This window comes from Lycorma delicatula, chromosome 11 (genome assembly GCF_047948215.1).
Source record: "Lycorma delicatula isolate Av1 chromosome 11, ASM4794821v1, whole genome shotgun sequence".
NCBI lineage: Eukaryota > Metazoa > Arthropoda > Insecta > Hemiptera > Fulgoridae > Lycorma > Lycorma delicatula.
In genome coordinates, this window is record NC_134465.1 from 14,434,871 (window position 1) to 14,462,474 (window position 27,604).

General features: G+C 32.7%; 1 long non-coding RNA gene across 1 annotated transcript; it reads right to left on the bottom strand.

Moving 5' to 3' along the window:
• Positions 1-1,339: 1,339 nt before the first annotated feature.
• On the bottom strand, positions 1,340-25,231 carry LOC142332304 (uncharacterized). The gene is made up of 3 exons (XR_012758249.1): positions 24,943-25,231; positions 3,921-4,085; positions 1,340-1,578 (listed from the first exon to the last, which is right to left on the bottom strand). It is a non-coding gene; the product is annotated as an uncharacterized LOC142332304 (long non-coding RNA).
• Between the last annotated feature and the right edge of the window lie 2,373 nt (positions 25,232-27,604).

Here is a 27,604-nt window from a genome sequence, read left to right on the forward strand (position 1 = left end):
CGACGATCCAGTTGGCATGTACACACGTATGTACGCATGTACAGCGTCGGGAATCGGCGCGCATGCACGCGCCGATCGCCGACGCTGCGATTGGATAACTTCAGACCGCGTCGGACCCACAATTCTCCAGTCGACCGCCGCGTCCCGCACTGTAAACATTTCTCTCTCTGCCTACGTCGCTCCGCTGACGCACGCACGCGCATACACCACCGCCTCCCGGTGCACGATCTACGACAAGAACCTCTGTCTTCTTCGGTCACGCCTCCCGACGCCATCGCCTGGACGACCAGGATCATCCTCGAGGTACGTCTAAAAAATTTTTTTATTCGCGCGCGCGCGTGTGTGTCTGTGGCCGTGTACAGACTGATGTGACGTTAAAATTCACAGCTTGTGTAGAACATTTTTCACTCATTACATCAGGGAGTCACTGCAACCGATTGGTTTAAGGCGTCAGTCGGTCGCGTCCCGTCATGACCGGGTTCGAATCCTCTAGCCGACCTAATTTTTTTTCACTTCAAATATGATTATTTATTTAATTCAATGCAACCGCTACACAACAGTGCTACCAACCTTTGAAATATTACTTCAATATACAACCATGTCGACACAAAATAAATCAAGTTGGCAACACTGACGGGCTACGGCCGCCACTAACGTCACAATCCAAGATGGGTGACCACCGCCATCTTGAATTAATGACGTGACAGATGGCGACCGTACACCTATTTCCGTACTACTATTTTGCATCAGAATCAGTGTAGCACTTCTTACTTCTTCAATGAAGAAGTCAAAATGGTAATTTCATTTTGTGCATATTTCATTTACTTTCATAGTGTAGTAGTATTAATTTAGTAGTTTTAATACTAAGATATATAACCAGGTAGTATTAAAAATCTCTTTTCTTGGTGCAGCCCATCAACCATTTCTGTTTACAAAAATTAATCAGTTCTTGTAGATCAAGTGGCCATAAATTGAGGTTCTACTATACTAATTACAATTAATATGATTATAACAAATATATTAATCCGACCATCTAATTTGTATAGTGCAGAGGAATATGATTCCTGAAAGGATCAATTTTAGAAAAAAAAATGATTATAACAATATAGACTGGAATAGATACATTATAATAAAAAAAACTTTACATGTATCCAATTAAATACATAATAATTGCAATAATTAAGTCATCATAATTCAAATTAAATACAATGTAGAAAAATAGTAACCAACAAAACATAATAATAATGTAAGATAATGCAATATAAAAAAAAAAAAAATGCAACATAATATAAATATAAAAAAATATATAACCAAAAACAAAATAATAATAATCAATTGTATCTGTACAGTATAAGTATGATGAGGAACCTTATAATGAAAACTGTAATACTGACAGCAATTAGTTCCTCTCACGTTATACTATAAATACTTGAAGTATGGCAGGAGATTAGGGACGTGTTTAATTCATACTAGAGGAACATAAAGATTATGCAAGGAATGTATTACCAGAACGCCTTGGTTGAGTTTCATATATTTCACCAGCATTATATAACATACAAACTTCATCAGAGCAATCACCTATAAAGATAAATAAGACAACAGTAGGGGCTACAAATAAGACAAAATGTACTCTATAATAAATTGATTTGAATCAAAACTTAAATTTTAATACTTAATTTTCATTTGTATGAAAGCAAAAATAAGATAAAAAGTGGTACCAGGATTACATCCCATATCTTCATTTTTGTCTGGGCATAATAACGCTTTTGCGTTATTGCACGAATCAAAATAATATCAAAAGGCTCCTTCTCGGATGTTAAAATATTAATAAGGTTAAAACTAAAATAATAAAAGCAACGTAATTGTTACAATAATATACATAACACAAATTACAAAATAAAATTAAAATTTACGGTCGGTTAAATCTTACGAAGTATATTGGTTTTTCTTAGAAGTAACAGTACCCTGTCCAGTACATTCTTATTATTTCCTAGGATGCAACAAATATCTCTTAGTAATTTGAATTTGTGACATAAGGCTGCATAAGATATGCACTCCACAAGGATGTGGTGCTCAAGTAGCAATCATAATGTACGCACAGCGGTGTGTTTTCCACCGACATCAGGTGTTTGTGAGTAGCTTTGATATGTCCTAATCGCAACTGGCAAAGGACCACTTTCTTCCTGCAAATGTTTCTGCATAAAGAGTCCCATGGTAACACCATATCTTTGATGCGTCAAAGATATGGTGTTACCTATCCGCAATCGACAGAACTACTTCCTCACGCCGGGGTTTTCTGTATGAGGAGTTCCATGGTAATACAGAATCTTTAATCTGACGGAGTTTATTATCCACTGTAGCAGTCCAGTCACTTTGCCACCTTCTAAGCGTGTTTAATGGAATTAATAAAATGTTTAAAATAAAATTAATCCGTTTCTTGTTTTTTAAAGGGTTTTTTGCAAAATTTTGTGAATTTGATTTTTTGTATTTAATATCAAGATTAATTAACAACTGACAGAAAATGTAAGTAGATACTGACTAAATATTTTTCAATTTTTTTTTTTTACATTTTCAGAGAACTATCTATTATTTTATGTAACCTTATAAAATTATATTTTTATAGCTGCTGAAATTTCTCATCAATTTAATGTTAAATACCCTCAGCCTAATCTAACAAATAATACTTTGTATAATGTTAAACCCTCTATAACGTACCTAAAGCAACGCAATGTTAAAAATTTTCCTTATTAGAACTTGTTTTAAATTATTATTGATTTTTAAATTTGTATAGTGAAATATTCCATTGTAAGTATAGTATTAACAACTTTCATTCAAACCGCTTATTAATTCTTCTTAAGCTTAATAGAGGTATCTAGTTCGACATCCTAAAACACAAAAAGTGTGATTAAAGAAATATTTACGGTGAATAAATTAATTTAATACAGTTCTATATTTTTTACACATGCTTCAATATAAAAATATATTATGACATATTAATCTACAGAATTTGTTTAAAAACATTCTCTACAAAATCTTGTCATATTTGTTTATATCCTATTCAACTTGTAATGTTTTCTCATCGCTAGGTTTCATTACTCTTGTGTGAATTATGCTAATAATTCACACATGAATAATGGAGTGAGTTATAATATGTTTCTGATGCTCCTGCCATAAGCCTTGGCAATACAGTTACGTGTAGCATAGCTTCTGTAGCCACAACAGTAGCAGTGAAACTGTTAAATAAACATAACATGTATACATCATTTAATTCTTTAAAAGATGTAATACGTCATCGTGAAATGGATTATTTATTATATCTAGTAATCTCATCAAACATTTGACGTAGGTAATACTACATTTCTAACCCGACAAAGTTAAAAACTAAAGTCTACATTATTAAATAGAAATAATGAATGGAGTTTATAAAAGGGGACCGATGTTGTAAGAATTCTACATAGACTTACAAATAATGTTATTTACAATATGATAGGGGTGAATCGCATTTTCACTCTAGTGAAAATACGATTCATCACTATGCGAATAAATAAAATTTCCAATAATGGGGAACAAACAACGATGGAGTGCATTAGGAATTACCGTACAGTTAAGTCACCGTTAACTTGTGCAAGAGCATTTATTATCTATAATATCATTCTATATTTCGTTAGAGACGATGATACGAATGCTGCAATGAATCAACATACATTGGAGTGCTAATAGCAGAGAAACCTGAGAAGATAGACACATTGTTTCAACAGGGTACAGCAAACAGCTATAGAGCTAGAATGAATGTAATTAAATAATTGTTTCCAAATCAAATTATCTTCAGAAGACACAAAAATTCCTTTAAGAAAAAATGCTATTTCTGAAAAAAATACAGAACCGATAACATTTATTTAACTTAGTATGAATTTACTTACTGTAACTATTTATTTTAAATTCCTTTATCGCAAGCACCAAACGTCAAGTTGACCGTATTCTGCTTCTAGAACACGAATTCAAGAGAAATCCGTTGAAGCGCTTTAAGAGTTTGTAATAATCCTTTCCTTTGACCGAGTACAAAATGATGAGTAACACCTAACAGTCTATAAAATAAAAATTTAAAAAAACAATATAAAAATAGAGCCGTTAAGAATACCGCATTAAAAACATAATAAAATACGGCACTGTGTTATCAACAGCGCCTGCTCTAGCAGTTATGTCGCCCCAGACAAAAAGACAAATAGCCACCCTTAAAAATATGTATATATTTTTTAAATAAAGGTACATATTTTTTATTTTCAATAAAAATCAAATCATTTTATTTAAATTTTAATAAAAGCATTATTTAGAAAGAAACACGCAACATAACATAATGTTGATAATCAAGCGGTACAAAACAGTTGAAATTAATTAAGAAATATCTGTACCTAAATACCTGTACCCGGTTAACAAATTGTAACCGTATAATTTTTTACATTTTTAAATGCTATTAAACACATGTATTTTTTCACAAACAAATGCCATTATTTTGAAAATAAAACAAGGTAACATCAACTACATTAAAATCACAAAAAACTTTTTTTTGTCGTTTTCAGTTCTGCAAACATTTTTATTACATCTTTTAAATTTACTTGATCAGTAGTTTCATGCTCAATTGCTAAAATGGCCAAGCCATTAAGACGATTTTGTGTAGTAGTGAACGTAAAAAGTTCTTAATTAATTTTAACTTAGAGAAACAACTTTTGCCACTTGCTACAGTTATTGGTATCGTTAGCGACATTCTTATAGCAGTACTAAGTTTTGGGACAAAATTTAACTTTGTAATTAAGCTCCGTACATTTCTTATGCTTTCTTTTTTGCCCAAAAGTGCAGACACTGCTGAAATTTCCTCTGCTAATTCTACCCCATTTATGTCAATGGAATCACCAGTTAAAATACATTCTAAATTCTTAGTGTTTTAATAGAATTTCTTTGGACATGGTATTTAAATCGTATATATAACAATTGAAAATAGTTACTATGATTACTAAGTTGTTCAAATCTAGCATCTAGTACATTTAGTGTGATTGTAAAATAAAAAAACTCTATTTTATATTTTTCTTTTGGATCTTCAACGGGTTCATTTCATGCTTCATATGAAAAGTTCCATTTTCTTCTTATGCGGTGTCTTTTTATTGTTGATCCAAAATAGCTACCACGTCAATTTCGGTAGCAAGTTCTTTTGCATTAATAATAGTTTCATCGAAGGACGAATCTGATCAAAGATTCTTGAAAAATATTTTGCAGTTTTGTAAAAGATAAAGTGCAGAGGCTAGATCAAAATCTTTTGTTTGCATTACTTGCTTATTGGATTAATGAAATTTAGTATTTTATACCAAATAATTAATGTACACAAAAACTTAAATTTCTTAATACAATTTCATAAACCCGAGGCTTTATCTCTTATTAAATTATCGATTTCTTGGTTTTCGTAAACGCTTAACAAGGCATTGCATACATCTCCCAAATGGAATCTTAAAGGCTTTAAGGCTTCTATCCTAATCTTCCATTTAGTGTCACTCAATGGTTTCAAAGTTAAACCTTGACATGTTTAAAAAGTATTGCCCGTCGAAAAGTTGATGCCGAAAAAAATAAATATATTTTTTGGACCATATTGAAGAAATTTGCAGCTTCCAACATCCTCTGAGCATGTCGTAAGGTCCTCTGACTTTAGCGTGCTGCGCGCAAGAGTTAGGTCCGCTGGTATGTCTGCTCAGTGCGCACAGACGAGAGTCTGCGGATCTAACGGCGTGGCCGTAATGAGTACGTTCATGCCATCAAGGAAGCCAAACTCAAGTTTTGGCAAGACTTCATGCGTGAGTTGCAGCGCAATTTCTGGCAGCTCGCGAAGTCATGTTACCAACCAAATCCATTGCACGTGCTGTCCAATGTTCGATGCGGGTTTAATGGTCGAGACCACATTTTAACATCTGTGGCAACATATCAGGCATTCCTGGATACTCTGTTTCCAGATGCTCCGGAGGGTGAAGTAGAAGTCGGCATTAGGGTAGGGGAGACACCATTCCCTGGCGTACGGGCTGTGTAACCCGTAAATGTAGAACGAGTGGTTTCTCGAATGACAATGAGAAAGGCACCGGGGATTGACCAACTTGACCCGGATATTTTCTATCATCTGCTGCCTGTCTTGGCAGGCTTTTCTTGGGGTGCCTAAACTGGGGTTGCTTTCCGACTTGTTGGAAGTGGCTTTGGTGAAGGTGCTCTTAAAATCGAGAAAGGATCAGAGTGAGGGTAGCAGTTATCGACCCATCAGCCTCTTGCCGGTAATCGGCAAGTTGCTTGAAAGGCTGAATGTGGAACGACTCTGGGAAAACATCGATGTGAACTCACTTCTAAATCGAGGCCAGTATGGTTTCATGAAAGCGGTCGGTACCGAGGATTGCATCTTAAATGCTCTTGCCGAGGTGCAAAGCGCCGACTGTAAATATGTTTTGGCAATTTTTATTGACATAGGCAGCATTTCCTTCCTGTGTTGGAACTCTGTCCTCTATGAGTTAGAATGCCGCAATGTTCCTGTAGCCCTGCAGGCCGTAGTACGTGATTACTTGTTTGATCGCACGGCTCTGTTTAAGGATACGCCCCTAGTTGTAGAGAAATCAGTCACAAGGGAAAGCCCGCAGGGCTTCATTTTCGGTCCCTTGCTGTGGAACCTGGTATTCGCTGGATTTTTTAAACTGACATTCCCGGAAGGGGTCACGGCCCAGGCTTTCGCCAATGACTGTCTCCTGTTAATTCGTGGTAACTCACAACCGCAACGGAAGACCGAGCGCAGGCGCTTTGTCAACCGTAGAGGGCTGGATGGACATTCAAAATTTAAAGTTTTCTGTGCCCAAGACGACGTTTATGCTTCTCAAGGGTGCAGACAAATTATCAAACAGTCGTAACCCCCGTATGTAAAAAGGCTGTGTAATCAGCCAAGTTAGAGTTCATAAGTACTTAGGTGTTTTATTTGATGAGAAGTTACTTTTTAGCAACAACATTAGGCAAGTAACTGCAAACGCCGTCTCTGTGAAACACAAACTGAGGAGGATTGCTCGAAAGGATTACGGGCTGTCGGGCCGTCATTTGTACATGGTGTATCGAGATGTCTTCGAAAATATGACCACTTACGCGGCATCCCTTTGTGCGCATGGTTTGGAAAGAAATCGAGCACTTAATCAAAATTTAAGGAATGCCCAGCGCAGAGCCTTAATTGTATGCGCTGGTGTATTTGAAACATCCTCCTACGAGGCTATTACTGTATTGGAAAATCCCAATCGATTTAGTGGTAAAAGTTCGGGAGGCCATGTGGAAACTGCGAAGAAGCAGGAAGGCCGAGGTATTTGGGATGCGGTTTCGAGCCGGGCCTGTACCGGAGTGGAACGGTGATCTCAATGCACCGGTTCTAAATTTCGAAAGTTGCCCATCTCCCGCCTACGGAGTAGACTTTACAGCCTCGCGATGTAAGTATGTCAGTAAGAATGACACGCCACGACTAAGGGAAGATCCTTGTATAAATTTATACAGGATCTGGGGGGATAGTATGTCTCTTCTCCATTATTAAGGACGACGTGCGCTCTCCAACCATGTAAATTTAAATCAATATTTGTTTCCATTCCACCTAGCAGCTGATGACCTGTGTGTCTAAAGGGGGGTCCAGTAGAACAAACACAATATGTTCAGATTGCCCAGTTCTTGGGAGACCAGAAATCAGGCCACCCTGGAACTTAGAGGTCAGGGGTAAAATTGGACACTCACAAGCGGCGAGAGCCGCATTATCGGATCCATTATTAAGGACGACGTGCGCTCTCCAAACATGTAAATTTAAATCAATATTTGTTTCCATTCCACCTAGCAGCTGATGACCTGTGTGTCTAAAGGGGGGTCCAGTAGAACAAACACAATATGTTCAGATTGCCCAGTTCTTGGGAGACCAGAAATCAGGCCACCCTGGAACTTAGAGGTCAGGGGTAAAATTGGACACTCACAAGCGGCGAGAGCCGCATTATCGGACTGTGTGGGAGTTACTTGATGTGGTTGTTTTGTTCAACTGATATCAATAGTTTACGTAAAGGAAAAAACTTCTACCACGTTGCTGTATGAATCAAACAGAGATATGACTGGCTACCAGCCAGATTAAAGCTCCAAGCAGTTTAATGATGGACAGGTACTTGCTGGCATTCAGCGCCCTAGGTGTGGCAGCGAATTGCTGTCTTTGCTGAAGATGTTCGTTTGAGGCTTACATTAAGGTGAAATTTGATATGTATTTTACTGATGCAAATGCCTGCCGAGGCATTTACATTGGTGGCATCCCAATCGAGGCCTGGCTGATGACTGTGAGATGTAATCAGTTAGAAGGTTTAAAGATGACCTCCGGTAAAGCTCCTCAGGGCTCAGAATGAAGGGGGTGGTGGGGCGATCAGTAACGTCAAAACGTGGGTGTCTTCACCATATGGGGTTGGGATGTCTTTGACGAGATAAAATATATGGTTCCAGGAATATGCAGATTAATTATCTAACTTCATAAATTTCTACACGGAATAAACAGAATTTAGCTTCAAACAAAAATATAATTGTACATATAGCTTCTTAGTTACAAGATGTTTGCCAACTATCTCACAGAAATAAATCACAAATACTAATGACAGGCTAGATGTTCTATAATTAAAAAAAATTGAACACACTTGAACATTATCGTAAATAGAAACACAAGATACTGAAGTATAAACCCTAATAGTGGCAAATTTTAAAATTATATTAATTGTTTATTACCATGATTTCTTTCTACAATAAACATCCTGATTTTGATATCATATGATAGCTTTATGAAAAAAATTCTTATTTTACTAACTCTACAAATTACAAGAAAAAAATTGGTATATTGTAGTTAGTTTACTTTCTCCAATGTGCTTTTATTCGTTTACTTTCTTCCAGATTGCATTTAAAAGGAAACTGTTCAATTATAATATTTTGTGGACTTCTTCTTTCTTATAGCCAATTATTTAAGAACATATTATACTGACTTATTAAAATATTAAACTAGTAACTTGAAATGAAGTTTAATCAATTGCTATAATAACGTGTTTAATATATATTTATATTTATATAGAATAATTAATGTAAAATAATTAGAATGCAAAGTTACAGTGTAATTTTACAAAATAGCTAATACATAATATTAAATTTCAAATGTAATAAATAGACTTTTTAACACATTTGTCTACTTTTACTTTTATGTAACTGGCACCACACAGCATAGAGTACAAATGAGTGAGCAAAGTAATAAAAAGTAAGGCAAGAATTGTACATGATATTTGGTTTTCCAGGCTGGATGTGTTTAAAAACTGAATAAGGTGCAGTGAATGATAATATGTCACACTGATTTAAGGTTATACAGGTGCATCATAACTCAGCACATCTCTAAATATTAATCTAACATGACTTCACAGTACGTTTGATTATAGACTTTCTTGAGGTAATTACTATTATTTATTTTCTTGTAAATATGACTAATAATTTAGAAGCTATACAATCAGATTTATTGATTTTGTTTATGTATTGCTTTCAAATCAGCCATTACTACCAGGGAGGCCATATAAAACCAGTCTCAGCTGTTTGACACAGTATCTTATGACATATACTCTGTCAAAAAGCTGACACCATACTGTGTCAGAAGATTATATGTTTGTTGCATATGCGCATTAGTCGAAGGTCATTGATTCACTCATTAGCCTTCAGCCTTCCTCTCCTATTCAGTGAGCCTGTAATGTTTGTGCATCATTGTTTATTTAACTGAGCAAACGTTTTCATTGTAGAGGAATATGTTCGCATAACTTCAATAAATCTGGTTTGTGAAAGGTTTCAAGGGAAGTATCCTAGAAGTAATGTTCCTATGCAAAATCAACAATTCAAGATTTAGAGAAAAAGTGGCAAACTACCAGCTCTGTTACTAATGCGAAAAGAGTGAAACAACCAGCTGTTCAAACTTTGGAAATTATCGCTGATGTAGCAAATTATATTGGAAGGAGTCCTCATAAGTCCATACTATGATTAACTCAACAAACAGGTGTTTCTCGAACACCTGAGTGTTCTTCGGAGTGTACTTCACATTTACGAATGAAAACCTATCATATGTGTGCTGTGCATAAATTAAAACAAGATAAGGATAAATAAGTAAATTACTGCCAGTGGCTGTTACAGAATATTACCGAAGGATTCCTTGAATCTTTTCTCTTCATTTCAACAGATGAAGTGTCAGGCTATCTTAATGCTCAGAATACACAGCACTGGGCTATATAAAACCCTAATAAATCTGTCTGAAACCACTCTTATGATTAAAAGATTGATGTTTGATGTGCAATTTCTGGAAGCCAGATCATCGGACCAGTATTCTGTGAGGAAACAGTTAATACTGACATCTATTTATGACTGTACAAATAATTTACGTATAACTTGACTCCAGAAAAACATTCTTATGGATACTTCCAACAAGACTTGCCACACTTCTGATTATTGGTCTCTCACTACAATCCACAGAGATTTCATAAAGGAGAGAACAGTCAGTAAGGACTTTTAGCTATCCCTATCTCCAGACTTATTGCTGTGTGATTTTTACCTCTGGACCTCTGAAAGGGATGGTCTACAAGAACAACCCATGGACATTGGAAAAGTTGAAAGACAACATATGACAAGAGATTGCCAGGATTCCAATTAGAAAATTGCAGTAAAGTTTTCTGAACACGATTTGTGGTGCTGAACTTTGAATAGTGGTTGGTAAAGAGCATTTTGAACAGAGATTTAAAAATGTCATTGCAGCTTTGAAAACATTTCATTTTTCAAAATCACTGTAATTGAGAATCCATAAATGTAATTATTACTTTTTGTTTCTTTTTCATGTTTTATTTTCTATAGTATACAAACATTTGTTGGCATTTTTGGCCCACATACAAAGGGTAACCGAGGTAACTTACAACAACAAATCATTTGATCATCATATCAAATCAATTGTCTGTCATCTGTAATTCAAATCATCCTTTGTATAAAGGTGAAGAATTTCTAACACTAAATATTGTTCCAGGTTTCTTTTCTTTTTTTACTGAAATCTAGAAAGCACAATTAAAAATTGTGAAAGGAAAGAAATACATGTGTGTAAAACAGGTAAATATTTTTATTAAAGAAAATAACACATCTGAAAATAAAAAAACTGTCATAAAAATTCTCAATCATTAACCACAACAGAAAAGCAATATTTATTCGAAAAAATAAATTGTATAACTTTTGTTATGTAGTTGTGACAGTGGAACCTACTTTTATTGTAAAATATTTTAAATCTGTGATATTAGATATAAGTTATTAGATTATAGCTCTGATAGAATAAAAACACATAATGTTCATAATTTTTTGTTTTAATAAATCATGACAAATGCAATAAAATAATAATAAGATTCATTTTTTTAATTTATCAATCAAAGCCAATTTATGAATAAGTACAAAATGCACAAAAAAAGTGTTTGAGGGTTTAAAGCTATTTAATATCTCTTAACATACATAAATGAATAAAATGAAAGAGGAATTCTTACAGTTTTCTGAAATGTTCAATGTGAGCATCTTTCATCACATAGCACAAATTCAGCTAATAGGAGACTTCATCCCGTACTTTAACCAGATTATGTGGAGTAATGGAAGCAAAAAGTGCTTCAATCCTGAGCTTTAAATGAGGTAGATCAGTAGGTAACATAGACATATACAAAAATTCCCAAAAGGAAAAATCACATGGGGTTAGATTGGATGACCTTGTAGGCCACCGCAAACAAATTTTGTCATCAGGACATGCTGACTTTTCCATGTGGTTAGGGAAAATGTCTTTCAACCAAGTCTCTATGGAGTTAGGCTACTGAGGGAGGTGCAACAACTTTTGAGGAGGTGCCAAATAAAACTCACTGGTCCATCTTGAGGTTGAGGAAAGAGCCATGAATACAGCAAATCCACATAAGCAACTCCTGTTATGCTCCTTTCAGTGAAAAAGCATGACGTGTAAACTTGCCATCCATATATCACACAGAAAAAATTTAATTTTGGAGAGTCCCTTTTGCATTGTAAGAGTTCATGGTTCATGGGGATTTTCTAACCTCATATATGGACATTATGCGAGTTATCTTTTCTTCTAAGATGAAAAGTTGAATCATCACTAAACACAATACAATCAAATTTTCATGGTGCAACATTTTGATCATGAAGTGGGTACACTCAACATAGATGGTAGGCTTCAAAGCCTGTAAACAGCTGTAAACTGTATAGATGCATACACCCCATGCAAGTATCACCCCATCGCTAATTTGCAGCCAGCCTTCCTAACAAATTATTTAGGACTACACAGGAAGAAATCCTGAAATATTCAACATTTTCTTCAGACACTCTTGGTCCTGTACTCTTCCCTTTCACAGACATCTGTTCATTTCAGTCCAATTATGCCAATGACAAATGTTATTGTCACTTGTGGATCACAATTAAAACTTTTATGGAAAGAATGTTAACTTTAACTATAGTTTCACATTTAGCACACTGCAAAACACAGAAGGCTTTCTGTTAAGGAATCACCATCTTTTCTAGTGGTGCTGTCAAGTGGAAAGGTAGGGAATCAATCTATAGCCATGGTCATAACACTGCACACCTCATCAAGAGATATCAAGTAACCCCGATATTCCTTTTTTTATAACTTGTATGCTTTAGTTTGTGTATTATTTATATTTATATAACGTATACAACAAAGCATTGGAACTAGCAGCAGGTTCACACACATTTATAAAACAATTTACTTCTACTTATATAACATTATATTTAAGACAGTAGCACTACTGCATTACTCACATTTAGTCATTTACTCATTACTTATAGTAGTTTTATTAATTTGCTTTTTTATTTTAATCATTTTCTCATAGTTGAAGTAAACAAATTTTTTTCTATAAGAAATATGTTAATGATGAAGCTTAGTAGCACTTCATCACTTGTTTTGCCTTCAAAGCAAGATAATACTGCTTGATTTTATTGCAAATAAAATCAATTTGGTTATCCAAACAAATTTTTTCATCTACTTAAAATGCTCAGATATCTCATTAACAGAACAAGAAATATTGTCTACCATCAATGGAAATTTTACTCGCATGATTGGCAACACGAAGTTTACCAGAGAAGAACAATGCAACTTTTTTTACCATGCTTAAAGTTAGATGATTACAAATATTATATTCTTTTAAATTATTAATTTTGGATATATAAACAATAGTGAATCTGCAAAGTGAGAAATAATCTGAAATAATTGGCCTGTTTTTTGGATGTGTATTCTTACCAAAATGAAATTTCAACTCCTGTTTATGGTTTATAAGGAATTTAACCACTGCAATATGCTTCTCTGGTAGCACAGATACTAAATAGAATGCTTTATCAGATTGCAAAAAAAAAAAAATTGCTGTTTACACTACTTAAAATATTCTTAAAAAATGGAAATGACTGCATTGGTAAGCAGCCTTTTATCTAAAACCATACTGAAAATTTGTCAATATATGCTTTGTTGTCAATATGCTATGCTTAGCAAGAAATGTTAAAAAGCCCATTTTTTATAATTCTTTCAACCACGTTAGAAAATATGATATTAAAATTGGCCTATAGTTTTGTAAATTAAGTTTAGAACATTTCTTAAGGACACGAATATCAATGAAAATATTAAAATAGCTGGGAAATTTTCCATTGCTGAGATTAATAAAGTTTGTATAAGACAACAGCATCTGACTTTTTTAATATCTGCCGATCTCATCAATACTTGCAAAATGTTTGCATTTTTAACACTTACTTCTTTTGTTTTTTTATTTACCCTCAGATAGTTACCCTGTTATCCAGTTATTTATTCTCAGATAGTTTTAACTTTGTTGTTTGATCTATATTTTATCATAGTATAAGCTTTTAGCATAACTTCAGCTTTTATGAATAACTTCATGTAAATTTGTCTCTTTCTATGTTTCAACTATTTTGTTTTTATTAAAGAACAAGCTACAAAGAAACTAAGCAGAAAAAAATTGGAAATTTTATTATATATCTTATTTGTTTTTGATAAGGTTTGTAAATTTTTTAACTGAATTTTTACTGACAATTTTTACAAGCATAAAAGTACTCCATGAAATTTATTTCAGATTTTGCTACTGCAATTTGACCAATTAAGTTCTGAAAGACTGTAATTTTTGTAAAATGATAAATAATCTACAGTAAATTTGTAAAGAAATGTTACCATTACAGATAGCAGAGGTTCTAATTGGTTGTGCAAGGTAGAAATATTTAGTCCTACATCTCAAACCGGGTAAATTATTTGTTACAAGACTAGAATTGTATAGAAGCTAACATTGAAAATCATCATACACAATGACACCAAATTTATTTGGAATTTTAAAAAGTTTCCCACAAACAGCAAGATTTTTCAAAAAACCCAAGAAATTATTACAAATTGATTTACAAATTAGCAGCAAACTTTAGACTAGAGTATTGAATTGTACAACATGCAGAGTTAATTTGTTCTACAAATACATGATAACTTTATAAAGAATAGTCTTTAACAAAAATTGAGATTCCCGCAATTTTATATGCAGTGCTATAAAAATCTTTAGCCCCTTTGAAATTACTTAGCTTGGATAAAGCTTCTACCTTCCTTGCCAAAGTCCTGAAAAACATCCAGAACTTGATTTATTAGAAAGAAGTATTTCAATTTTGTTTTATATCCTAGGCGCAAAATAAATAATGTAAGTAAAATTAATATGCAAACTGCATACATTGGCTGTATTTATATTACTACAATTTATTACAGGTTAGTGGTTTTATTTTCAATACAAATCAATACTCCTTTTGCCATTTATGTAACCTGACTCACTTCTCCCTCACATAAAAACTTCATTAAACCTTGAACGTCAAGAAAAGATAATAGAAAACAGATTTATGCAACTAGATGTATCTACTATGGAACCATATTAGACGGTAGCAACAAAAAACATTTTCATTCATATTATTTTTCCTAATCTTCTTTGATGTTTTACTATAAAGAATAACTTCACTGATTATACTCAACCATTACTAATTAAATGAACATATCCAGCTTCAACTTTTCATTTCATCAGCAAACATGATCTTTATTTTTTCACTCGCTTAGTTCTATTTTGTATTTGTATTTAAGGGACTGATTCAGGACATCATCAATAAATTAATTTTGTTTAGAACGGTTGGAGATATTTAAATAATATCTAATGTATATGTACCTAACAATACCTTCTACAAAACAAATGTTTTAAAATTTCAAAATGGTGGCCATTCAATTTTTTTAATCATTATAGCTCCAAAAATATTACTTAATAATCAAATAATATTTATTAGATAAAATAATGAGCCTTTATTGTGAACAAAATTCATTTGCTCACATCTGTGATGAAAAGATGAGAGCCTGAAATTGTTAAAGTGGATGGCAAAATTACTCAAGAAAATTGAAACAACGTAAAATGCAGTTTGAGAATTTTTCAGTGAGTTTTGCTATTCAATGATAAAATTTACCTCTAATGTAACATTAAACAAACATTAATTGACTTTATTACTGACTGTTATTATCTAAATAATCACCAGAACACTAAACTAGTAAGACCAAAAATGTTTAGGTTTCCTGTTTTAATCAGCCAGGTTGGTCTGCTGGTTAACGCGTCTTCTCAAATCAGCTGATTTGGAAGTCGAGAGTTCCAGCGTTCAAGTCCTAGTAAAGCCAGTTACTTTTACACGGATTTGAATACTAGATCGTGGATACCAGTGTTCTTTGGTGGTTGGGTTTCAATTAACCACACATCTCAGGAATGGTCGAACTGATAATGTACAAGACTACACTTCATTTACACTCATACATATCATCCTCTGAAGAATCTAAATGGTAGTTACCGGAGGCTAAACAGAAAAAAAGAGGTTTCCTGTTTTAAACCCAATATTAAATGGTAAAAAATTGCATTGATTTATATCTTATAGACGTTGAGTAGGCAGTTAAATACATAGTTAAATCAATTGTCAATTAAAGAATTGCAGAGAACTCCTATGATTTGATATTTTTGTAATTTATTTAAGTTTACTGATCCATAAATTTTTGTTGATCTTTTGCTTATCCTTCATTTACTAAATAGTTACATAAAAACAGGCTCAAATGTCTCTATGTAAACTCATGGCAGATATCCAACTGAGCTGTTATCCATGCAGCCAAATTTTCAGTTGGGCTATTTTTTTTAGTAGAAGAGTACAAGTCTTATGTAGAGGGTAATTTTCAACTGCTGTTTTAATACTTTCTACAGTAGACTGACAGCACTGTTTACCCTAGGTAATATTTTGTTTCAGCTGCTTGTTATTTTCACATTGTTTAGCCTTACACTAAATGAATTCATCCATATTAATTATCCCACTGATTGTCTCAGTGGGCTGTGTTTCATTTTATTTGTTTGTTCTTTTTATTGTTTCCCTGTAGCTCTTTAACAAATTAATCAATATGAATGTAATTTTTACAAATTGATTTACAAAAAGACTCAAATATAACAAAAGAGACAATATATTACAAAAAAGTATATTTACAAAAGAGACTCAAATATATATTTATATAGTGGGTGTCATATAGATGTGCACCTTGTGTGTGAGAGAGATAGAATGATAGGATAGATGGAACAGTTAGATAGTCATTCCTTTATGATATCTTGTATAGCTCCGTGTACTTACAAAGTATGCAGTACATTATCAGAGTTGTTCAGGATAGTTAATAGCATGGTAAGTCAGCTGTCAGCCTATGTGCACAGCAATTTGCCGCCCACTATATTTAAATTTGTAATAGTCTTGTTTTTATTAAAAATGCGTTTCATCATGTTTAAATATGATTATTGTGTACTTAAAGTGAATTCTTTTCATGACTTTTCTATATGTTTTAATTTTTAATTTACGTAATTGAGAGTTTTTATAATAAATAGTAAATAGAAAGCTCATTTAAGAAATAAAAATAAAAAAAGCTAGATCTGCATCTTGATTGTTAAAATTATCATCAGTGGTAGATAATAAGGTTATTTGCAACTCCTCTACTGAGTCAAAGTGTACATATCAAACTGTTTCATATCAGAAAAGGGTACATTAATTAATCGTTTTATACCAATATTTAAAAGGGGAATTTCCATCAGACTTCAAAAAAGGTGTTATAGTAATGATACCAAAGAAAGCAGGGGCAGATAAATGTGAAGAATACAGAACAATTAGTTTAACTAGTCATGCATCAAAGATTTTTGATGCATACTAGACTATGAACTAGAATTCTATACAGAAGAATTGAGAGGAGAGTAGAGGAAGTGTTAGGAGAAGACCAATTTGGTTTCAGGAAAAGTATAGGGAAAAGGGAAGCAATTTTAGGCCTCAGATTAATAGTAGAAGGAAGATTAAAGAAAAACAAACCAACATACTTGGCGTTTATAGACGTAGAAAAGGCATTCGATAACGTAGACTGGAATAAAATGTTCAGCATTTAAAAAAAATTAGGGTTCAAATACAGAGATAGAAGAACAATTGCTAACATGTACAGGAACCAAACAGCAACAGTAACAATTGAAGAACATAACAAAGAAGCCGTAATAAGAAAGTGAGTCCATGTTCCCTATCTCCATTACTTTTTAATCTTTACATGGAACTAACAGTTAATGATGTTAAAGAACAATTTAGATTCGGAGTAACAGTACAAGGTGAAAAGATAAAGATGCTACGATTTGCTGATGATATAGTAATTCTAGCCGAGAGTAAAAAGGATTTAGAAGAAACAATGAACGGCATAGATGAAGTCCTACGCAAGAACTATCGCATGAAAATAAACAAGAACAAAACAAAAGTAATGAAATGTAGTAGAAATAACAAAGATGGACCGCTGAATGTGAAAATAGGAGGAGAAAAGATTATGGAGGTAGAAGAATTTTGTTATTTGGGAAGTAGAATTACTAAAGATGGACGAAGCAGGAGCGATATAAAATGCCGAATAGCACAAGCGAAATGAGCCTTCAGTAAGAAATATAATTTGTTTACATCAAAAATTAATTTAAATGTCAGGAAAAGATTTTTGAAAGTGTATGTTTGGAGTGTCGCTTTATATGAAAGTGAAACATGGACGATCAGAGTATCTGAGGAGAAAAGATTAGAAGCTTTTGAAATGTGGTGCTATAGGAGAATGTTAAAAATAGATGGGTGGATAAAGTGACACATGAAGAGGTATTGCGGCAAATAGATGAAGAAAGAAGCATTTGGAAAAATATAGTTAAAAGAAGAGACGGACTTATAGGCCACATACTAAGGCATCCTGGAATAGTCGCTTTAATATTGGAAGGACAGGTAGAAGGGAAAAATTGTGTAGGCAGGCCACATTTGGAATATGTAAAAAAAATTGTTAGGGATGTAGGATGTAGAGGGTATACTGAAATGAAATGACAAGCACTAGATCGGGAATCTTGGAGAGCTGCATCAAACCAGTCAAATGACTGAAGACAAAAAAAAAAAAAAAAACCAATATTTATCAGTTTTCTTATGGCTGGGCTGTGGCACGTTCTCTGCATTGAACAGAATGATCATCACGTTTAGGACCAAATGCCATTCCTTTCATTTTGTAGACTTGAAGTGATGATATACAACAGCATGTTAAACTCAGTGAAAAAGACAATGGGAAACCACTTCACTCTTCAGTATCTTTTGTGTGCCTGATAGGACATATTTTTAATGTTATAAAGTGTCTACGTAGTTTTTTGTAGAGCAATATTTATTAGATTTCCTATGACTGTAAAGATTATATAAAATAACAGGTATAAAGAAGAAATTAATAAAAATAATTATGAGAAAAACAAAACTTAAAAGAAATGATTAAAAAGGTAAAACAAAAAAAAAAAAAAATAGTATTTTGGAAACTGTACCGTAAATATATTTGCCTCCTCTATGAATCATGAGACCTTGCCGTTGGTGAGGGGGCTTGAGTGCTCAGGGATACAGAGTAGCTGGACCGAAGGTGCAACCATATCGGAGAGGTATCTGTTGAGAGCCAGACTAAGGAATGATTCCTGAAAGAGGGCAGCAGCTCTTTCAGTAGTTGTTAGGGGCGTGAGTCAGGACGACTTAAACGGCCGTATCAACATCACTCAGTCCTCTGAGTACTGCGCAGCTGAAAGCAATGGAAAACTACAGCTGCTTTTTTCCAAGAAAATGTGGCTCTCTGCATTTTCACATAGCAATAATGAAGGCGCCTTCCTTGGTAAAATATTCCGGAGGTAAAATAGTCCCCCGTTCGGATCTCCGGGTAGGGACTACTAAGGAAGGGGTCACCAGAAAATTAAAAAATAACATTCTACGAGTCGGAGCGTGGAATGTTAGAAGCTTGAAAAAGGTTGGTAGGCTAGAAAATTTAAAAAGGGAAATGGGTAGGACAAATGTGGATATAGTAGGAATTAGTGAGGTTCGGTGGGAAGAGGAAGGCGACTTTTGGTCAGGTGATTTTAGAGTAATTAACTCAGCGTCAAATAATGGGCAGGCAGGAGTAGGTTTCGTGATGAACAAGAAGATAGGGAGGAGAGTGGAGTATTTCAAAACGCATAGCGATAGAATCATTGTAATAAGGATAAAATCAAAACCTAAACCGACAACGATTGTTAACGTCTATATGCCTACAAGCGCCCATGATGATGATGAGGTAGAGTGTGTATACAAAGAGATTGATGAAGCAATTAAAACACGTAAAATGAGATGAAAATTTAATAATAGTTGGAGATTGGAATGCAAGCATTGGAAAAGGCAAGGAAGGAAATATAGTGGGTGAATACGGGCTGGGCAAAAGGAATGAAAGAGGGGACCAACTTATAGAATTTTGCACGAAGTATAATTTAGTAATTGCCAACACCCAATTTAAAAATCATAATAGAAGAATATACAGCCAGGCGATACTGGAAGGTATCAGATAGATTATATCATGGTTAAGCAAAGATTTAGAAATCAACTCGTTGACTGCAAAACTTACCCTGGAGCAGACATTGATAGCGACCATAATTTGGTGATAATGAAATGTAGATTGGGGTTTAAAAACCTGAAAAAAAGGTGTCAGATGAATCGGTGGAATTTAGAGAAGCTTGAGGAAGAGGAGGTAAAGAAGATTTTTGAGGAGGACATCGCAAGAGGTCTGAGTAAAAAAGATAAGGTAGAAAATGTAGAAGAAGAATGGGAGAATGTTAAAAAAGGAAATTCTTAAATCAGCAGAAGCAAACATAGGCGGAATAAAGAGAACCGGTAGAAAACCTTGGGTTTCAGACGATATATTGCAGCTGATGGATGAACGTAGAAAATATAAGAATGCTAGTGATGAAGAAAGTAAAAGGAACTATCGGAAATTAAGAAATGCTATAAACAGGAAGTGCAAACTGGTGAAAGAAGAGTGGATTAAAGAAAAGTGTTCAGAAGTGGAAAGAGAAATGAACATTGGTAAAATAGACGGAGCATACAGGAAAGTTAAGGAAAATTTTGGGGTACATAAATTAAAATCTAATAATGTGTTAAACAAAGATGGTACACCAATATATAATACGAAAGGTAAAGTCGATAGATGGGTGGAATATATTGAAGAGTTATACGGAGGAAATGAATTAGAAAATGGTGTTATAGAGGAAGAAGAGGAAGTTGAGGAGGATGAAATGGGAGAAACAATACTGAGATCTGAATTTAAGAGAGCATTAAAAGATTTAAATGGCAGAAAGGCTCCTGGAATAGACGGAATACCTGTAGAATTACTGCGCAGTGCAGGTGAGGAAGCGATTGATAGATTATACAAACTGGTGTGTAATATTTATGAAAATGGGGAATTTCCATCAGACTTCAAAAAAAGTGTTATAGTTATGATACCAAAGAAAGCAGGGGCAGATAGATGTGAAGAATACAGAACAATTAGTTTAACTAGTCATGCATCAAAAATCTTAACTAGAATTTTATACAGAAGAATTGAGAGGAGAGTGGAAGAAGTGTTAGGAGAAGACCAATTTGGTTTCAGGAAAAGTATAGGGACAAGGGAAGCAATTTTAGGCCTCAGATTAATAGTAGAAGGAAGATTAAAGAAAAACAAACCAACATACTTGGCGTTTATAGACGTAGAAAAGGCATTTGATAACGTAGACTGGAATAAAATGTTCAGCATTTAAAAAAAATTAGGGTTCAAATACAGAGATAGAAGAACAATTGCTAACATGTACAGGAACCAAACAGCAACAGTAACAATTGAAGAACATAACAAAGAAGCCGTAATAAGAAAGTGAGTCCGACAAGGATGTTCCCTATCTCCATTACTTTTTAATCTTTACAAGGAACTAACAGTTAATGATGTTAAAGAACAATTTAGATTCGGAGTAACAGTACAAGGTGAAAAGATAAAGATGCTACGATTTGCTGATGATATAGTAATTCTAGCCGAGAGTAAAAAGGATTTAGAAGAAACAATGAACGGCATAGATGAAGTCCTACGCAAGAACTATCGCATGAAAATAAACAAGAACAAAACAAAAGTAATGAAATGTAGTAGAAATTACAAGGATGGACCGCTGAATGTGAAAATAGGAGGAGAAAAGATTATGGAGGTAGAAGAATTTTGTTATTTGGGAAGTAAAATTACTAAAGATGGACGAAGCAGGAGCGATATAAAATGCCGAATAGCACAAGCTAAACGAGCCTTCAGTAAGAAATATAATTTGTTTACATCAAAAATTAATTTAAATGTCAGGAAAAGATTTTTGAAAGTGTATGTTTGGAGTGTCGCTTTATATGGAAGTGAAACTTGGACAATCGGAGTATCTGAGAAGAAAAGATTAGAAGCTTTTGAAATGTGGTGCTATAGGAGAATGTTAAAAATCAGATGGGTGGATAAAGTGACAAATGAAGAGGTATTGCGGCAAATAGATGAAGAAAGAAGCATTTGGAAAAATATAGTTAAAAGAAGAGACAGACTTATAGGCAAATACTAAGGCATCCTGGAATAGTCGCTTTAATATTGGAAGGACAGGTAGAAGGGAAAAATTGTGTAGGCAGGCCACGTTTGGAGTATGTAAAACAAATTGTTGGGGATGTAGGATGTAGAGGGTATACTGAAATGAAACGACTAGCACTAGATAGGGAATCTTGGAGAGCTGCATCAAACCAGTCAAATGACTGAAGAAAAAGAAAAAAAAATATATATATATATATATATATATATATATATTTGATTTTTTTTTTATTCTGATATAAAGTTTTATAATTTGAACTCTGCTCATGAACACTGAGAAAATCAAAAGTTGTAATAACTAACAATAAAAGATTTTAAATAGCAGATAAACAAACACAACTACAAATTGTGACGGATGAATTTTCAACAACACATTTTCATAAAATATTCATTAAATTGATTGTGAAATATTTTACAGTACAAATTAAATCGTGTTATTCATTTTTGTAATTTTTGTAAAAATTCACTTTAAAAAAATTGCATATAATTCTTTTAAATATTTTTTAAAACTGCTACTTTTGTTAGAAATATGTTATTTTTTCAGTGTCAAAGTTCTTTTTGTGTTATGTTATTTCAAAGTGATAAATAAAATAAAACCTTGAGTGGTAAAAAAAAATTTGCTTAAATTATTTTGTCACTTAAACGCCATTTGCTTAATTTTCACAATTGAAACAAGGCCAATTAATAGGCCTTTACCCCAATATTCAATGCTTCCGTCAAATAACAACCTACACAGATTTATTCTAGTAGCCTCCTTTAAATCACCTTCCTTCCTTTTCTTCAATCTACCTATTTTTCTTTATCCATAGAAAGGTTTCCAAAGCAACTTGTTTTGTTCACCATCTTCCAACCTTACCCGGTGGCCGATCCATTTCCATTTAAATTTCTTGATTACTTAAATTAAATCTGCTACTCTATTATGTTACTTAATCTTTACAGATTTAATTCTCTGTCTTCTTTTTAGATTAAGCATGCCATTGATCATTTGATAACTCTCATAATTTGTATGGACTTCTTTGGCAGCATCTAAGTTTGTGAACCGTAGGTGAAACAAGGCGTTATGTAACTGTCAAATACATAGCAAATTTACTTTCCTGTACACTGTTCTTTTCTGTTCTCAAAGCACTCTATTTGGCCTAGATGGATTGTTTCCTTTGCCTAGTGTAGTTTTTTCTAAGCAGTATTTATAAGAAAAGCAGTTTTATTACACCTTAATTTTATAAAACTACTGTTTTTACCCGTGACGGAATGAAGACAGTATAAGTGTTTGGGGTAAGAGGTTGTGTTATGAGGAAAATGACTGTTACCATTTTCCTCAAAAACTACTGATCCAATTTTGTTGCAGTTTTTTGTATAACATAGGTATCACTTCAAAGCAGGTTCTTAGACATGTTTTATGGTTATAAGCCACCAGGAGGAGCTGCAGTAGAAGTGTTTCTCTAAAATTCTTCTTTATCCAAGTTTTCTTATCTTGATGTCCAAAAAATTTGTAGAATGCTTGTTTTTATTTTCTGTAAAAAAGATATTCCCAGTTTATAAAACGTAGTGCAATGATTTTAAACCCTTTTATTTCAGATTTAATTTTAATTTTTTTTTTCAGTTTTTCAATTTGAAAGTATCTTTGTTTATATTATACTTCTACTGAAATGCTAACAACTGATAAATCCTTGTATTTTTTGTTGTAATAATTTCAATTTTTTTTTATTCCCTATTTCTTTCCCGGCTATAGTGATATATTCTGCTATACCAGCTGGAGCTGTAATGGGAAAGTATAATAGATTGCTACAAAAACCTAAAAAAATTGGTGTTTCTTTATTGAAGTGTTGTAGAATAAAAATATATTTTGGTTGCGTGTTTGCTTGTGGTGGGGATTGGGCAGTGCAAGTCAGTCAGTCGGCTTCAAGTTGAGCTGCCGAGGAGAACGTGCAACAGCAATATTCAGTTATACATGTTTAGTCAGGATTATAATTAATACAGTACAATTAATATGTGATTTTTATACCATAAAAATAAAACATTATTTCATAAATTCAATTGAACCTTATTTGGGAGTAGTTCATTCCCTAACATGAAGTTTTGTGTCTTAAGACACTTAAAAGAATTTTAAATAATCGGACAAAAATATTTTATTTCAATTCTTCCAAATTCAAAAGGTTTTTTTAGTTAAGACAGATGTTTGTGCATGTGTACATTTGTATGTTTGGCCTGCACTTAGTTTTATAACTCTGGATCACACTGACTGATTTTTTCAAACTTTGTAGATAGTTGCTACCTTTGGGGGAAGAATGTATTAAATTTTTGCAAAAATTGGAAAAAAGGGGGAGGTGTTTTGGCTTAAGTAAAATTTCAAATCTTTACCAGGGCATTTAAGCAAAAACCTTTTTTTACAAAAAATGAATTTTTTTTTACAGAGATTGCAAGTTACCAAATATGTTTCTTCTTTCTTTAGCTATATCTTGCTTCAGAAAAGAAGTTGGGAGTTTTTTTGCATCTTCTTATGCATCCTCTCACAAATTTATTAAGATTAAAATATCTAATTTCTTTTTCTTTCATCAGTATTATTTCATAAATTATTATTTTTTTTTTATATAATGTTTGGATGATAACCATTTCTTTTCTTGTTCGTTGATTCTATACTTTTAAATGTTCTAGTAAAGATATTTCTAGCTGAATCAGTTAATGCTTCCATTGACCCTTATAGGCAAACATTATAACATTTCGTTTTGTAATCCATTAATTAGCATACTTATCATTTGGTTGTTATACAATTTATGTAATTAGGTTATAAAGCAGCATTAAGTTAATATTATATTTAAACTAAAGCAACACGTACAGTATATACTTACGTTCTGATTTGATTATTTAACAGTACAGATATTGTCTTTATTCCTACGATATACAAATGAAATGAAACTTTAGAAAAAAAACTGCCGTTAATAAAACGTTGGAAAAATTATGGCGCTGAACACTGGTGGAGGTCACTGAGATGGCGAATAAAAGCACAAAACTGTCAGGCACCGAGTGGAATACTATTTCGCCGAATTCATTTATCGTCTTGTCATACGAAACGAGAACCCGTCTCGGAAAATACTGTACCAGAAAATGAAGTAAGGGGGGCCACCTGGTCATTTTTAAACTTTACCGTAGCTTTGTAAATTTTTCTGTGTATCAAAATTTTATTTTAAGGATGTGTACTTCACCGGTTAGATAAAAAAATAAATTAAGTAGATAAAAAAGATTTAACCTTTTAAAATAAGATTGATTTGTACTATAAAACATTTTAAAACTATAATCGTCCATAATACACAAATCGTAAATCATTATGTTTGCAACTGGAAATATTTAATGTAGGTAAAATAAAGTACTTTATTTTTGAGAAAATTAGATATAAGTACGCATAATAGTGTCTACGATTTTTAGATTGGGTTTTTTTCTTTTAACAAGTTGTGACGCTCAATTTTAATCAGATTTTAGTAATATCAAACATCCTTTATTTTTAATTTTATTTTATTTATTTTTCATTAACAGCAGTTGGTATTTGCATATCAAACTTCGTTGTAAACTTTGGTTAATGATTGTGTCATGACTGGATGTAAAATTTACTTATTTTTGTTTTGTATCGCCAGGTTTTGTGGAGGAGCACTTGAAAATGTAATTCCAGACCTTAATTATAATTGTGATTTTAATTTTGTAGTTTGTTATGAAGGAGTTTATGCGTAATTTATGAGTTCAATCTGTCGTAAGTCTACAGTTTTTGAATGCTTGAAAAAAATATATTTAACGTCAGCCTTCTACAAATATTTTTACATTTAATTTACTGGTTTTTTAAATTTATATTGTAGCATAAATAAACTTAATTATGTAGTGTATGGCATTACAATATGCTTGAAATTCAAAATATATTGTGTTAGGCAAAATGAGTTCTTGTAGCGTTAACTCGCATAACTACAGTTTTCTTATCGCCTATATTAGGTAGTCCAAGCCCACATAGTTCATAAATTACACTATTTTGACTAGTTAGGAAATAAATTTTAAAAATAGTATAAAATGGAAAATGTTGTTGACATGGTGGGGAGCAGATGACTTGTTATTCTTTTGATCTTCATTGTGTGCCCTGGGAAAAAATTAAATGCTATCTAAAATATTATTTATATTTTACTTGTCAAGTAGAATTGATTGAAGGTTTATACAATGTAGAAGTTGCCTGCCTTTTGGCTAATTGTTGCGTTACTTGAACATTACTTCAATGACATAAGTGTAGTACTCTATATTTTCCAGTTATTAGGAGGTGGAAGTGGTAACACTGAGACATCTGAAACCCTTGCATGTTAAATGTGATTAGCATTATTTTAAGTCATAAAAAAAAAATCATAAATTTTATTCTTGAACAAATATTCCTGTATAGTTTAATTTTTAATCAATTTATCAGAATTACCCTTTTTATCTAAATTACATTATTTAAGTTATTAAAACGTGATACTGGTAGCATAAAAAGTTCTTTCTCATGGATTGGTATATTATACTTTGTAATTTAAAAATAGAATTGAACATGTAGAGTTGAACAAAATTTTTATAGCGAAACTAGTACAATAATAATAGGAAATGTTGGATTTTTTTTAAATACTAAAGCTCACTCACATTTACCATTACCAGTAAAAACATAATAGCTCCTGTTTTACATTTTGAACACTTTTTGAATGCGGTATTTAGTTTTAATTAACATTTTGGATTTAGACAGGATTTTATGTGGGCATAATAGATGTTTAATAATAATGATAAGCATAACCTTTGATTAAGTCACTTCAGATTGAAAAAAGTATGGTTTGATCTAGTGTAAATAAAATCTATTTAATAGGTAAAAGGTTTTTCACTTTACAATTTGTCCTTTCTTTGATATGGATAATAGAAATGCAATTATTATCATTAATGGGAATGCTATCCATGCAAGATTTCATATACATCTTTCCTTCAAAGATTGTTGCAGTAATATCTATATTTAAAATCCAGTCAATTTTTTTTTTATCCTTGTAATATTCTCGTACAATCTTCAGATATAGATGGGGTTATGAGTCATTGAATAGTCCAATTTTTAAGAAAGATAATTAGTTATTGAAGGGAAAATAATCTTTAACATCTTGAGACAGTTCACATTATGCATCTTGAAATGAGGACTTAAATTTTTGAAGAGTTGTGTAAAACTGAAAAGTATAATTCCATTTGTAGTCAATAAAGTATGATGATGTAAGCAGATCTTCTGATTCCAACATGCATTTTTTTTTTTCATTAGAAAAAAGTTAGGAATTAAATTGAGAATTTAACTGACATGAAAATAAAGAAATAGAATAGGGAAGTTTTTGTTATCATAAATATTTTTTTTAGAAAAAGAGAAATAAATACTACATCAAACATTTAATTCAAGTTGTTTGTCAAATAATGTATGATCTTGAGATCTTAAAAATTTATTATATTTTTATAAACTTGTGTTCATGTGTGTTTTAAGTTTCTATA